We start from the raw sequence: 16,299 nt of genomic DNA, 5'->3' as shown, positions 1-16,299 counted from the left end.
TTAAAGCTTTTAAGATGTAATTTCTCATCCATGAGAGTGACCCAGAATTCAGTTCTTTACGATTGAACTAAAAAACTCATGAACATCTTGGTTAATCTCACTGTTTATGTTTAGATATTGCTACTTCCATCCAACAAGTCTCTAGCTTTAAAACTGTTTCATATAAATAGATCCATGTGAGCTTTCAAAAATATTTTTGTAAATCCTTTATGGTGAAATTGAGTTTCATTGTGTATTTCTCTGTTCTCAATTTTTTGAGTTATGCTGGAAAGTAAAATAGATAAAATAATTATTTGGCTTTGAACTGCGTTTTGGCTATTACATTACAGTTAGTTGAAATATACTTTAGTTTTGTGTTAGAAAGCTCTTTGCCATTATCTTAATCCTCACAACAATCATCTGTATTTCCAAACTACAGCAGCAGAGCACTTGAACGACTGGGTCTCAAGGTCTAACATTTGGAAAGGGACAGATATGCCTTCCAGTCTGAAGCTTTTCCTATAATAGTATATAACCTTCCCACTTTCATTTAAATGTGAGTGCTTCATATTTTAGCTAATAAAAACATTTAATAACATCATGAAACTGCTACAATGCAGAGACCTGAACCTAAAACAATTTGAATAAAGAACAAAATCCTTCTCCATTGCACATGGAATAAAGAAATTTATAAAAATTGACTCTACAGATCTCCTTTGGATATTTAGGCTTTGTAAGGCAATACAAAAATAATGGTTTTCAAATTTGTTTTATCTTTGTTTTTATCATAATGCATTAGTAGGAATTTTGATCAAGATTTGGATGATACCACAAATATGTTATAGAGTGATCAGGGGAATTAAAGCAATTTAAATTTTTGCTTCTGAGGACCATCTTTCTGGTGTTTTTCTTCATTTTTTTTCCAAAATCATATCAAGTTTTATAATTTGGTGGAAACATGGTGTTTTATAGAAAAAATGCTAGTGTTTATGTAAAAATGTTTTTCTATATGAAGTTTTGAATCTGATTAAAAAGTTTTTATGCTGACAGTATTTTTTATTTTTAATCATTGTATCTGTCAAAGAAAAAGAGGAGATTAAGTGATGAAAAGAGAAAAACTGGCATAAAAATAGGTGATTTCAAGTTTTGATGAAAACATAAGCAGAGAAATTGGAGAGTAGCTGGAGGTTAAAATGAGAGTGATTGTTTTATTTTGTTTTGGTTTTAAGATGGGAAAAATGAGAGCCCGCATGTGTGTTCATAGGAACCACCCAACAGGGAGAGAGAAATTGATGATTAACAAAAAAGAAGGGAGATAAATCAGAGGAACCTTCCTGATTAAGCAAGAGCAGATGAGATCTGGTACATATGTTAGGAGAATAGATTGGGAGAATAGACTGTTAAAACCAACAATAGCAGGGAGGGCTGAGTATGTGCACACAGATACATATAGATGGGTAGAGGAGGTGGTAGCTGTTTGTGGACATGCAGTGCTAGTGACTTCTACTTTCTTAGTGGTATCTCTGCCTTACACTTAACGAAGGCTGCTCTCAGACACTTTACTTATATGAAAGTATAAATAACACTAAAAGTTTGAAGTATTACCTGCTGTAGTATTTGTTGGGTAACAAAGGTGAAAGCTTTCATTTAAACTGCAGAAAGCCTAGCTCATTCAGACAACCAAAAAACAAAACAAAACAAAAAAGTGAAGATGCACTGGGAGGGAAGGAGTATAGGAACCTCCCACTTATACTACATCGCGAGACAACTGTTCCTTTACCCACTTGTCAAACCTGGTCCATTTTATCAAGGAATAGATTGGCCTTCAGCTTCTCTAATAACAGCTCATAGGTGCAGAAGTTCAAGGAAAAAAAGGAGATTGGTACAGAGCATGCTACAGTTGGTAAGATTATCAATGTCACTAGAGGCATGAGGTCTTAGCATAAAACCAGACAAGCTTAATGCCAGACAATTTGAATTCAAGATTGAGAAACCCCATTGTATGATATACAAATTAGCTGCTGCCAAACCACAACATTTCATCAGCAGAGAGGATCTCTGATTTCAGTCAGTGAAGGGGTTAGAGTTGAGAGGGGCTTAGCAGTCTGGATAATACAGTCCAGTCTGAGGACTTTAAAGAATTCTCAGATTCTTAACCCCAAATCACATTTAACAGATTTTTTTTAACTGCACAGCATCCTCATGGTATTAACTTTTCAAATTGATAATATATCCCCTTCTCCTTCCTTTCCATGAACACATCTCATTTCATAGATGCTTAGACATTTTTTTCACAAGGATTTTTCCTTCTCTGGGACCTGCTCCCTCTGCAGATAATAATCGGTAAGAATGGGCTCTTTACAGCAATGCAATCCCCCACTTGACCATAAGTGAACTCCTGACCAAGCTGGCTACTCATATTCTCTCCTCTGGGAATTAAGAATTGGGACTGCCAATCCGTCCTTACCTTTGAGTGACTTGTAGCATATGAAGTCAGTTGTGGAATGCTGTCTTCTCCTTCATAGACGACACACAGGGGAAGCCAGTCAGTGGAGATATGAGAATGCATATGGTAGGCAAAGAGAAGAGGAAATGTGCACCGGGTTTATGGCTGCTATTGACTGTTTCATCCCATTATATGCAATGTCCTTTAAGTAGCCATTGTTTCTGTTACTTGTAGCCCAAAGAGCCAAACGTCCCTTCTTCCAAGAGTGTGAAATAATGAAAGTGTACCCTTTGGTACCATCTCAAGACATTGATTCCTTGTTAAGGGTAACTGGCCCCTCAAAGCATCCCTTCTCTGGGAAAATGATATAGACAACCAGGAGAAAAATAGCTGTGTATTGAAACTACAGGTGTTCCCCAATTTCCTATAAAATTTGAAGTGACCCAATCTTTCTATACCCATCTGCTCTGTTGTAAAATTATTCTAGGAGACTAAGATGCTGTCACTGAGACCCAGAGTAGCAGAAATTACATAAGCCCATGACAGGACTCCTCACTGTTTGCTCCCTACATAACTTTCTTTCTAGATTGCAGCTGTTATTCAGTCAAAAATTCTTAAAAATTTAATGTTATTAAATTGAATAAAGTCTATTCCAATACTATGCTATGATCGTCTCACTAAAGGGAAGTTCTTAACCTTCATTCTGAGCTAAAATATGCAGTGATAATCTCTGATCCATCAGACAATGATCAAAATAATTCTAAAGGTGTGGTGAATGGAGTAATCAAGGTTATCTGCCCTTGGTAGATATACAGTGAGGCTGGAGATATAATCTATAAGTAATATCTTAATTAAACTTAAGAAGTTGAGGCTAATAAGAAAAAATGAAATAATGCCATTTACAGCAACATGGATGGACCTAGAGATTTTCATACTAAGTGAAGTAAGCCAGACATGTGAAATCACATGATATTGTTTATATGTAGAATCTAAAAAAAATGATACAAATGAACTTATTTTAAAAACTGAATTAGATTCACAGTCATAGAAAACAAACTTATGGTTACCAAAGGGGAAGGGAGGGGAGGGATAAATTAGGAGTTTGGGATTAAAATATACACACTACTATATATAAAATAGATAACCAACAAGGACCTACTGTATGGCACAGAGAACTCTACTCAATATCTTGTAATAACCTATAATGGAAAAGAATCGGAAAAAGAATATATGTATTCTTTTTGGAGTTCACCTGAAACTAACACAACATTGTAAATCAACTATATTTCAATAAAAAATTTTAAAAAAGAAATTGAGGCTATAAATTTAAGTACTTTTTCAGAAACAATTTTACTGGCTGAGAGAAAGACAAAAATCATAAGGCTATTCTTTCTATTTTATGTAATATAGACAGAGACTTACTCGCATACACCAAGCATCCCTAGAAACATTTGCCAAATAAAGCCAACTGTGTGAAATTTGCCCATATTGCAACTTTTAAGGGTGATGGTGGGGGGTGTCTATACTTAGATAACTAAAAATGTTATAAAATCCTTAATCACACATTGCCTTTGGGCATAATCATCAATTATATTTTTTCGCTGCTGCATACAATGTATTTTCACAAATCTAAAATGCCATCAAGAAGCACATCAATTTAATTACAGCTTTGAAGAAACAACAACGTTTTTTTTTTTTTTTTTTTTTTCCGGTACGTGGGCCTCTCACTGCTGTGGCCGGCCTCTCCCGTTGCGGAGCACAGGCTCCGGACGCGCAGGCTCAGCGGCCATGGCTCACGGGTCCAGCCGCTCCGCGGCATGTGGGATCCCCCGGGACCGGGGCACGAACCCGTGTCCCCTGCATCGGCAGGCAGACTCTCAACCACTGCGCCACCAGGGAAGCCCAACAATGTATTTTTAAAACACACACTTTTTGTTGTTGTTGTTAAAGATAATAACACAGATTATTTGTACAATTACGATTACATTCTGTTTGGGGCCAAGAAGGAGTAACAGGGACTCTGCGAGACAATAAAAAAAACAGACAAACTAAATAAAACAATAGCCCTTCAGACATTGGATCCTGGGCAGGGTAGGACAGTGATTACTGAGAGAGGGAAAATAAATGAGGTGGGCCCAGTTTACAGCCGGGATAAAAATTTCTGGCCTGGGAAAGAGAGCAAAACTCAAGTGAAGACTGGCAGTCTCCCAGGGCTGAGGAAACAGAGTCGGGAATACAGAGAATGAAGCCAGTTGGAGTTCACTGGGTCCTGTACTGATGAGGAGAGACCTGCACAGAGGGAGAGGAGTCTGAGAGGGTAACCAGCAGAGGGCCTTTCTCTAGTCTGTGGCTGAGTATTGATCAGCTCATGTATGTGAGGGAACCATCCGAGGCCAAACAAAGAACCACTAAGAGGATTGGAGGGGACGAACCACTAAGAGGATTGGAAGGGACAACCCACAGACCTCACACAGGCTGGATGTGTGTGTATTCCTACCAACCAGAGAGGAAAAATCCAAGCACAAGATCATGAAAAAAAAAAACAACAGTACACCAAGGCTCTTTTTTTGTTTTGTTTTGTTTTCTGAATTTTATTTATTTATTATACAGCAGATTCTTATTACTTATCTATTTTATACATATTAGTGTATATATGTCAATCCTAATCTCCCAATTCATCCTATCCACCCCCCCACCACGCTTTCCCCCCTTGGTGTCCATACATTTGTTCTCTACATCTGTGTCTCTATTTCTGCCCTGCAAACTAGTTCATCTGTACCATTTTTCTAGATTCCACATACATGTGTTAATATATGATATTTGTTTTTCTCTTTCTGACTTACTTCACTCTGTATGACAGTCTCTAGGTCCATCCACATCTCTACAAATGTCCCAATTTGTTCCTTTTTATGGCTGAGTAATATTCCATTGTATATATGTACCACTTCTTCTTTATCCATTTGTCTGTCATTGGGCATTTAGGTTGCTTCCATGACATGACTATTGTAAATAGTGCTGCAATGAAGATTGGGGTGGATGTGTCTTTTTGAATTATGGTTTTCTCTGGGTATATGCCCAGTAGTGGGATTGCTGGGTCATATGGTAATTCTATTTTTAGTTTTTTAAGGAACCTCCATACTATTCTCCATAGTAGCTGTATCAATTTACATTGATAGACCACCACCACCAACAGTGCAAGAGGGTTCCCTTTTCTCCACACCCTCTCCAGCATTTGTTGTTTGTAGATTTTCTGATGATGCCCATTCTAACCAGTGTGAGGTGACACCTTATTGTAGTTTTGATTTGCATTTCCCTAATAATTAGTGATATTGAGCAACTTATCATGTATCTCTTGGTCATCTGTATGTCTTCTTTGGAGAAATGTCTATTTAGGTCTTCTGTCCATTTTTAGATTGGGTTGTTTGTTTCTTTAATATTGAGCTGCATGAGCTGTTTATATATTTTGGAGATTAATCCTGGTCCATTGATTCATTTGCAAATATTTTCTCCCATTCTGAGGGTTGTCTTCTCATCTTGTTTATAATTTCTTTTGCTGTGCAAAAGCTTTTAAGTTTCATTAGGTCCCATTTGTTTATTTCTGTTTTTATTTCCATTACTCTGGGAGGTGGGTCGAAAAAGGTCTTGCTGTGATTTATGTCAAAGAGTGTTCTTGTTATGTTTTCCTCTAAGAGTTTTATACTGTCCGGTCATACATTTAGGTCTCTAATCCATTTTGAGTTTATTTTTGTGTATGGTGTTAGGGAGTGTTCTAATTTCATTCTTTTACATGTAGCTCACCAGTTTTCCCAGCACCACTTATTGAAGAGACTGTCTTTTCTCCGTCGTATATCCTTGTCTCCTTTGTCATAGATTAGTTGACCATAGGTGCGTGGTCAGAATAAACAGAAATGCTGTTTATTATCACCTACTTAAAACAATTACATATTAGTCTCTGCATATAATTATGTTTCCATCCATGGTCATGCCTTTTTCCCATTCCAGAATCCCAGCCAAAGCAAGTTAACACACTCCTTTTTTAAAATCTATTTACTCATTTATTTGGCAAATATTTATTGAGCGTTCTTTTAGGTACTGGGAATGACAATAAACCACAGATATTGTCTCTGTCCTCATGGATCTTAACAAAAGCACTTTTTGGTTTTTCTTGTGTGTTTTTTAAAAATTTTTATTGGAGTATAATTGATTAACAATGTTGTGTTAGTTTCAGGTGTAGAGCAAAGTAAATCAGTTTTTTATATATATATATATATATATATATATATATATATATATAAAATCCCCACTCTTTTTTTGGATTCTTTTCCCATATAGGCCATTACAGAGTATTGAGTAGGGTTCCCTGTGCTATACAGTAGGTCCTCATCAGTTATCTATTTTATATATAGTAGACCATACTCCTTTAAATATCTTATGCTTGTGCTTTCCAATAATTTAGGATGTCCATTTATAACATATAAAAGAAGACCAAGTTTGAAAGTCAACACAGAATATTTTAAAACCACCTTTAAATGATCTTAGTTATCTGTATTTATATATTATATAACATATATTATATATATTATATATTTATATATTATATTATATTATATAAGATATATAACATATATATTATATTATATATTTATATATTACATTATACAACAAATGTCTTTGCAAACACACAGGTGGCCCAGGCATCTAGAAGAGGCTGGCACACTATAAAATATTTTGCCTTAAGGTATGGATTAAACATCCAGCCTCTCTGCTTCAATTTGATGCTTTTAGACAGTCCGTTTGTTTCCCAAGCTCTCCTCCCTTAGAACAGACTTACGCTTTACTCCATGTTTCTAAGCACAGGTGAAACTTACATCTCCCATATCCAGCCTTGCTCTAGCGACTCCAGCTCAGGTAAGAGCCCTAGGCCACCTAATATCCCAGAAGGAAAGGAAGGCACACACAGGGTAGCCTGTCCTACCTTGCAGCTTCAAGAAGAACATTTGCAAAAATAGTTCTATTTTTTATTCATCTAAGCATTTATTTGTCAATGTTTTAGATCCCTATAATCAGAAATATTTACTTATTTGGGAGAAATTCCCTCTTGTATGAATAAAGCTGAAAATCCTGGGACCTAGGTGCTTAAGTTAAAAATCATCAAAGTCCCAGACTTTGCTTCTGGAGCAAAGAACACGAAGAAGAGGATGTCACGGAGAATTCTCTTTGGTCGTGGCTGCAGGATTGTTTGCAACAAGATCACATTTTCAAGGGCAGTATGCCAGCAGAGCTAGTAACAGCAATAGCATTCAGTGTCTGATGCTGTGGTGTCCTGGCCCAAATTACTGCACCTAGTGCTTGGTAGAAAAAATGTAGTTCTGGGGATGATTTAGAGTACTGATCCAGGCTGCTCTGAGCTTGGTTGTTTAGCTTGTTCATTGGTTATTTGAGATCCTCCAGCTTTTTAAAAATAAATATGTTTTGACCTAAATCAGCCATTGTTAATTTCTCTAAGAGCCCTCATGTAAAAACCTGACTGACTATATAACAACCGAAACACTTATGCCAGAGGTAAGAGAATGATATATAACATGAACTCAGAGTTTGAATTAAAAATTCAGAGGTCCTAGATTTGAATCAAAGCTCTACCCACTCTAATTGGGTAAGTTTGAGATAAGTAATGCATCTTCTTTGAGTCTCAAGTTCTTCAGATATAAAGAAGAAGTAAAGCATAATAGCATGATTGCAGGAATTAAATAAAATAATGAAGTAGTAAATCAGTCTAGATTAAGATCTTTAAAGCCTTTACATATGAAAAATCTTTTCACATTACATTAAAATTATTTATGGGAAGATATTTCTCCCTACTAGATTATAAACTGTTGTATTAGCCAGCTTACGCTGCAGCTAGAAACAAACACAAAATCTCATGGCTTACAATAGCAAATATTTATTTCTCTCTCTTAGGTCTGAGCGTTGACTGTGCCTTGGCTGGGTTCACCAGGGTCATCTGGCTCAGGGTCAGTAATTCTCCATGTGCTCTAGTTCTGGTGTCCAGCTAGAGGGCAGTGGTTCTCTTTGAATAATGGATGATAATTAAAGCCTGTGTACTTCAGGTCAGTTCACATTCTACTGATATGGGTACACAAACTGGCCCCTGTACCTGGAGAACAGGATAAACCAAAAAAAGAGGCAGGCTACACAGATTAATAGGCAGCAGCTTTAATAAGCAAGGGAACTTACATAGGAAGCTTGTTATAGGTGGCTGCAAGATGAGTCAATCTCCACATCTGTCCACAAAAATCTTAAGAGTTTATATAAAGTCTTTCACTGCATTCAGTCACATAATCCCATCCAGGTGGTCTCAACAACACATTGCTCTCTCAAGGCTGCATCCTTGAAAATGGCTCCCACTGTGGGACTGGTGGGCAGAATGCACATTCCAGGAACAAAAGAGGGGGTTGAGGAGCCTCTGATTGCCTAGATCCTGCTCATAGGTTAACTAGTGATCACATCCTCTCAACGACCTCCTCCAACAACTGTCCATGCCCAACATGAATGGGACGGGGAAGTATCCTCCTTAGACAAAGCAGTTGAAGGGGAAGTGGATATTTGCTGAATAATAATACAATCTACCACAGTTACCAACAAGTAGAGACAATATCTTTAATTTTTTTATCTCAGAGTCTAGGATATGACTTGACACAAATTAAATGATTCAAGAGTATTTGCTGAGTGGAGTCATGAATGCCAGGGCCATGAATGGATAGACAACAGCTCTAAAATAGTTCTTAGAAGTCACCGAATCCTTCCAGCTAATTTTAAAGAATGGGAAGCTGAGTTCCATAAATTTATGTCATATATTCAAGTTTTCAGTTAGTCTTGTGCCTATGTTGATGGTTTTTCTATCAGGGAGCATAACTTCAGGTCACCCCTCTATCCCAAGCCTGGGGTGTAAGCAGGAGTGGAAATCTTCCATTCTGGAATGTATTGTTAAATAGGGAAGAATGCTTAAAAAGCCAGATCCATATATTAAATGTCCCTGTTACCATTAACTAAGAATAATTAGTCCCTGATTAAAAGCTGCTGACCACAAGATGAAAAGGAGACCAGCTCTGTACATGTAGCTGAATAAGTGCAAATCAAGACAATAAAAACACTATCTGAAAAAATATGCACCCCGTGTTCATAGCAGTATTACTTACAATAGCAAGACATGGAAGCAACCTAAGTGTCCATCAATAGATGAACGGATAAAGAATATGTGTTATATACAATGAAATATTAGTCACCCATAAAAAAAAGAAATTTTGCAATTTGCGACACCATGAATAGACCTAGAGGGTATTATGCTAAGTGAAATAAGTCAGACAGGGAAAGACAAATACTGTATGATATCATTTATATGTTGAATCTAAAAACCAACACAAACAAATGAAGCAAAATGAAAAGAGACTCACAGATAAAAAGAACAAACAGGTGGTTGCCAGAGGAGAGAGGGGTGGGAGGTGAGTTAAATAGATTAAGGAGATTAAGAGGTACCAACTCCAGTTATAAATAAATAAGCCATGGGAATGTAATATACAGCATAAGGAATATGGTCAATAATATTGTAATAACTTTGCATGGGGACAGATGGTTACTAGACTTATTGTGGGGACAACTTCATAATGTATGCAAATGTCAAATCACTATGTAGTACACCTGAAACTAACATATCATTGTATATCAACTATATTGTATTTGAATAAAAGAATCAGTCGATGTGATTCACCATTTTAACAGAATAAAGAAGAGAACCATATGATCATTGCATTAGATGCAGAAAAAGCATCTAAGAACAAGTTAACATTAATTCATAATAAAAACTCTCAGAAAAATAAGAATAGAAGGTAATACCCTCAACCTTTTTGTGTTTGCACTGATTGAATGTTGGCAATACTAACCAAAATTTAGTATATAGAAGAGGGTCAGATTTGGAGCGAAAAATCATTTGTTTGATTTTGAATACATCTGGTTTGAAGTGCTCTGATTTGGGGGACATCTAAGAAGAGATTCCAAGGGGACAGTTGGTTGATAGTTCTGGAGGTTATAGACAGGTATGAATAGAATGTGATGATGCAGGAGTCATGGCTGGCAGGAGGTTACTGAAGCGATAGTTACAGATACATTTGCACAGAGGCTTCATAGCATGGTGTTTATGAGCATGTGCTTTGAGATCTCACTGCTTGAGTTATACCTACCCTTTAGCATTATGATTCTGGGTAAGAAATTCAACTTCTCACTTTACTTCTTTAAAATTGGGATGCTGGTATACCAACCATTATGATACATCTACTTGATGGTACACTACAAGGATGTTATGAGAATTAAGGGAATTTTATGTGTAAAATATTTAGAAAATGTCCTGGCATATATTGTACTAACTTCATAATTTTATAATTTAAAAATTTCTACAAATTTTAGTTTTTGCTGTTACTGCTGGTATTTTGAGAGAAAGAAAATAGAGGAAAAATATGGAGAGGATCTGAAACCAAGTTCTTTGATTTAGAACTTTCATATTTACAACACTGTTTGTGCATCTTTATGATAAAACTCTGTCTGTTTTTTATATGTTGAGGTCAAAAGTATCTTTTCTACAGTTTTTACTTCCCCACCATTTTAGATGGTGCTCTCTCAGAAGCAGATGCAGAGACGAGTTGAGTGCATGTAATTTACTTGGGAGGTGATCCCAAGAAACATTGGTAGGGCAGTTGGGAATGAGACGGGGAAAGGAATTAAGCCCATATCATGTGGATTATCACCCTGGTTAGCAGGGTAGACAAATGTGACTTAATTCCACCTTGGACCTCTAGGAGACAATGTGGAACATATCTCGGAATTATTCCACCTGACAGCAGAGAAAGTGAGAAATATCTTTCCATCACCTCCCCAACTGTCCAAGGTAGAGAGCTACTCTAGCAGCATTAACTTTCTGGCATTTCTGACTTGCCTTTTGCATAAGCTAAGATTTTTCCCAGGGTCAGTAAAGAGCCCTCAGGCAGAAAGTAGCAGAGAATTCATTAAGCAGGGTTTGGTGTGCAAAGCTGAGCTAAAGGGATATGCCAAGTCCCCCATAGCTATTGCTACACCTACATTCCAGATAGGAAATATACTAAATAATAAATGGTCTAATTCTAAATAACAATCGTCTAATAATAATGGTCTAACGGAAACTAGTCCTGTTGTTACCAAAAGAGCTTTATAAATCAAAAAGAAGTTTTAAAAAGTATATAAAGAAACTAAATTCAAGAAATTTTACTTTAAAAGCCTAATGCATTGTTATGAAGCACTATACAAGCTTAAAAGGGCCAAGGACAAGAATTTTTTTAACATAACGGATCACCAAGTGAACAATTATTTGTAATGCCTGTAATGCTACAAAATAGGAGGAAAACAATGCACCCATAAATCGTTAAGATGTGTCAACATAAAAGGCATTCCATCCATATATTTTTTTTTAAATGACATTTAGTCTAGTTGTTTGCCTAAAGCCTGAGTAGCTCCCTTACATCACTCGCTGACACATCGTACCCAAAGATGAGTCCTTCGTATGTTGTAGGTAAAATATGTCCCACTTTAAACAAGCCCTCTTATGGCCTTAACACTTTCATTATCTGCTGTCCTTAATAAAACCAGGCTCTCTCCTGAACTTTCCCTGGCTGTAGCTGCTACTCACCAGTTTCCCAGAAGGGCAGAAAATAGAAGTTAGTGTTCTCTCTCTCCTGAATTCCTGACCCGCTCCCTTCTTCTTCCAGATCATAACTCTTGCTCTTCTTGTAAAATTCTATCTTCTTCTGTGGATTAATTCAACCTCCAATCCCATTATTTCATTTTTAAGTCACTCTTCTTCTCACTTCCTAAGGGAAACCTCCCTGATTCTCTCTGCCCCTGCACTGTCGCCCTGTACTTCTCCTTCATTACACTGTTAGTGATTGTTATTAAAATTCCAACTGTATCTATACAAATTAACTGTCACTACTTTAGATGGCTCTTTAAGTTCTAGCAATTTACATTTTTTAAATTTGATTTTCATGATGACTAAATTTATTCCAAGTTTTCAAATGATGAAAGTGAGGCTTGATAAGGTAAAATATTTGCCAGTATCACACAATTAGAAAGCCTTGAACTAGTCCAGTATCAAACCCAAGTAGCATAACTCCAGAACTTGCTCTTCCACCTTACTCCTCCACTGCCTCCACAGTATTTTGGTTTTTTTCATTATTGTTTACTATTTATCTTCTTGAAAGAGTCTAACCTTGTAAAATAGGTATCATATCTACATTGCCACATAGGTAGGTTCTAGACCCATGCTTGACACAAACAGGTGTCTGATTTATATTTGTTGAATAAATGAATGAATAAACCAGTCGATATCTAATCTTGTACGGTAAAACAACTTAAGGGATGGTCAATAGGTTGGTGATGGGTCAGTAGTTTTATTTTCCTATGATAAAAATCAAGCATATTAACCAAAATGGAACCACAAAAATAAACTAGTTAGTAGTAATTTATAGCACATAATGTTTCTAGATTTTTCTTTGTAAAACTTTCCTTTGCATGTAAATATCTCAATTTAGACTGGTTAGAAGAAGGCCAGGTTCAATTAATGAAATGTCCTTAAAGAAATAAAAGCTTTTTACTTAAATGTATATTGCAATAAATCAAGTCAATAAGATTTGCATAATGGATATTTATTTATTGCTTTATTAATTTGCTTTTCCAATAATTTTGAAAATATCAATACATATGCCCAAGATTATGCTAAGTGCTATGGAGACTATAAAAGAAAGAGAAGATCTAAACTCTGTTCTTAAGTACTTTACAATTTATTTTGACATATGTGACAAATAATGGACAGAAAAGAAAATCTCTAATCAAGTGACATTGTGTATGATGCATATTATAATGTTTTAGATATTCCGAGTGGGACTTCTTCCTGAGGCCTGGGGAAGTCAGGAAAGTTTAGAGGAAGAGGTGACTTTAGCTGAGAGAATATAGGTTTTTCATGAGTAGAGATAAGGGAATTTTAGGAGAAGTACAGGGAAGGCTAGAGAAATGAGTGACAAGTAGGGAATGAATAGAACAGAAAGGCAAGTTGCTTGCCATAAAAAAGGGCTTGTGACAGGAAAGAATTATAATGCTCTGTTAAAAACAACAAACTGGCTGGTGGAAGATGGTGACTGCCGCGCTGAGCATTTGGACTAATGCAAGAGCTGATAGCCGTTGCGCAGGGTGGTGAATGAAGGTCACTAGGAAGATCACACAAGCATTATTTTTAGCAGGATGAAGGAACAGCAGAGGCTGAAGACAGAGAGAACAGCTAGGAGGCTACCACAGTTATTTAAACATGAGGTGAAAGGGACCTGGATTACAGTTAAGAGAGGAGGAATCCGAAGGAATAGAGATATGAGTCACCATGAGGGCAGAATTGAAAGAGCCTGTTGACTGACTGGACATGTGGATCTAGGGAAAGGAAGAAATAAATGGTTACATCAAAGTTGTAAGCCAAGAGAACTGGAACAATTCTGGCACCCTGTTAGATAGGGAAGAATTCGTTGTGAAATCAGATGGTGGGGAAAAAAGGAGAATAAGAAGTTCAGATTTAGACACACTGCTCTGGAGGTGACTGAAAGCGTAAACCTGGGATTTTTCAAGGCTTTTACAAACACAAGACAGAAATGTAATGGGAAATCTTGGCCAGAAATTTATTTGGAAATGAAACAAAATTTACAAATTATTATTTCAAATACATAATTTGTACAGAGATTTTTGAGGAATGACTTAATGGAAACATTCTCCTTACAAACAGGTGCTGACTATAGAGGAACTGAAATTTACCTGCTAGAACTCAGACATACCGCAAAAATGTAACTTTATTTTCTATGAGTTCTTCTTGCTTTCCTGCCCCTAATTCAATGACTAAAGAAAAATATCTTGAACTTTCCTATTAATATTATTATTTGAGCTAAATATTCAGTAGCTCAAAATGTAAACTCCCTATCAAGACTGTTTTTGCTCCGCCATAGGGCTTCTATTCTACCTTCTCCATTTCCAGATCCACCCAAATACTCATAGAGGTGGTAGGGTGGTGCCACTGATCCAGAAACTACCGTTTCACATCCTGCTGGCTGCCACTGTGATATGCTTTGTCCTAGTGAGTTACTAAGCATCCTCACAGGTATTCATCTTCAACCAGTCTTTCCATCTGGTCTTTTGAGGCTTTATGCTAACAACCATTATGAAATACGTGTTCCTGTCGTAGCATCTAGTCAAGGCCCCTTCTGTTCTATCAGTTTTCTCAACATTTCCTTGGCACACTATCTGGTCACAGAGGAGCTTATGGATACCACAAATAGGCTTCACGCAATTGAGAAAATTATCCCTGGTCCATTCAGTTCCTCTAAGAACATCACGGCTTTTATGTTCCCAACCATATTGTTCATGACACCATTCTGAATTCAGGGCTTCCCCGAAAGATTTGTATAATCTCTTCAGAATCCAGGAAATCGGAGTTCAAAACCCGATATGTTTGGATTCCCCAAAATTTATTTGGATACGTTTTGCTGTCCCCCAGGGTCTCAATTTTGGGAGAGAGAATGTAGCCAAGATCCAGTGGTATACTGGAGCCAGCTTATACCAGCTCATGAAAGCTGACCATTATATTGTCAGGGATGTTGCCAGCCAGCTGTTAAACACAGACATCATTTTTAATTAAATTATTGAACTTACATTTAATTACATTAAGAACAAAGGTAATAAATACTCCAACTCATCATGTCCTAGTAATTTTAATACATTTTTTCTAGTTTTATTAGTATTTTTCTAATAAAATCGACTTCACTAATATCTATGTCCTTGAGGTTATTTTTGTGTAATGTATCTTTCCAACTCTCCACTCAGTGACTTCAGATTGGTAGCTTGAAATTGTCCATAATGTATTTACACAACAGAAACTGGCAAATACTATGGTAAACATTTACCAGCATGTTTGCTCATTGCTCATGACTCACCTCTTGCCCATTATGTCCTTGAATTCTTCATCTCTTCTCTTCCTTCCAGTGGACTTAGGGTTTTATTCCTTTTGCTTCATGTGTGAAAGGCCTGCCTTTGTATTCTCTTCTTTTTCTGGGATAAAAAATGTGATGATGACATTTATTATTTATTTAAAAAGAAAGGCAGCAGAGGACCTGGACTTTCAAGAACATTATCCTCATTGTGTGACCACTAACTTGCTTTGCAAGCCCGATCTTCATAATGAAAAAAAGGACAAATCTCAGCCAAACTCCAAATTATTCCAAACTTCAAACTAAAAGAGCCCCATTAGTAAAGATTTATGACAGCAACAAGCAGCAATAAATTGTATATTTACGTTCTGAATAATTCACAGTTGCAAATGTGCCTCCATATTTTACCACCTTGGCACTTTTGTTCCTCATAACTTTCTTAGTTCCTTATGGTAGGCAAGCCTATTTGATTTAACTAGTAATTCATGAACATGACTAATTGTGTGCCTTTGGCATCTTTACCAAATAGAATCACCTTAGAACAGCAATCTCAAAGCAGTGGATTTTCTGTGTTTCTGTTTCCAAAACTGGAACACAGAAGTTACGAGATAGCTACATTAGTCAATAATAATTATTTAGAAAAGTGGAGAAACCACAGACTAATGAATGTTTCAGATTCTTCCAGCTCCTACCCTCAATCTTAGTCCAATTAAGTTCTAGACTAAATCTCTATTTTCTCACTCTGTTGATTAAATGGCCACTTTGCCAGAGAGAATTTAAAAGAACAAGCTTTTGGTAAATATATTTATGCCAAATTCTCTGATAAAATGATCCCAT

General features: G+C 36.5%; 1 long non-coding RNA gene across 4 annotated transcripts in view; it reads right to left on the bottom strand.

The window, feature by feature from the left end:
* Positions 1 to 885: 885 nt before the first annotated feature.
* The window catches only part of LOC307183157, a 248,489-nt gene continuing 233,075 nt past the window's right edge, over positions 886 to 16,299 (bottom strand). For 3 of the 4 annotated variants that reach the window (XR_013827387.1, XR_013827388.1, XR_013827390.1), the window contains one exon: positions 12,748 to 15,583. This is a non-coding gene — a long non-coding RNA (uncharacterized lncRNA). Of the gene's footprint in view, positions 2,497 to 12,747; positions 15,584 to 16,299 lie in introns of those variants that run through there. The other variant, XR_013827389.1, reaches the window with a different exon arrangement.

Source organism: Stenella coeruleoalba, assembly GCF_951394435.1.
Source record: "Stenella coeruleoalba genome assembly, chromosome: 3".
Taxonomy (NCBI): Eukaryota; Metazoa; Chordata; class Mammalia; order Artiodactyla; family Delphinidae; genus Stenella; species Stenella coeruleoalba.
This window is presented reverse-complemented; position numbering and strand designations above follow the sequence as displayed.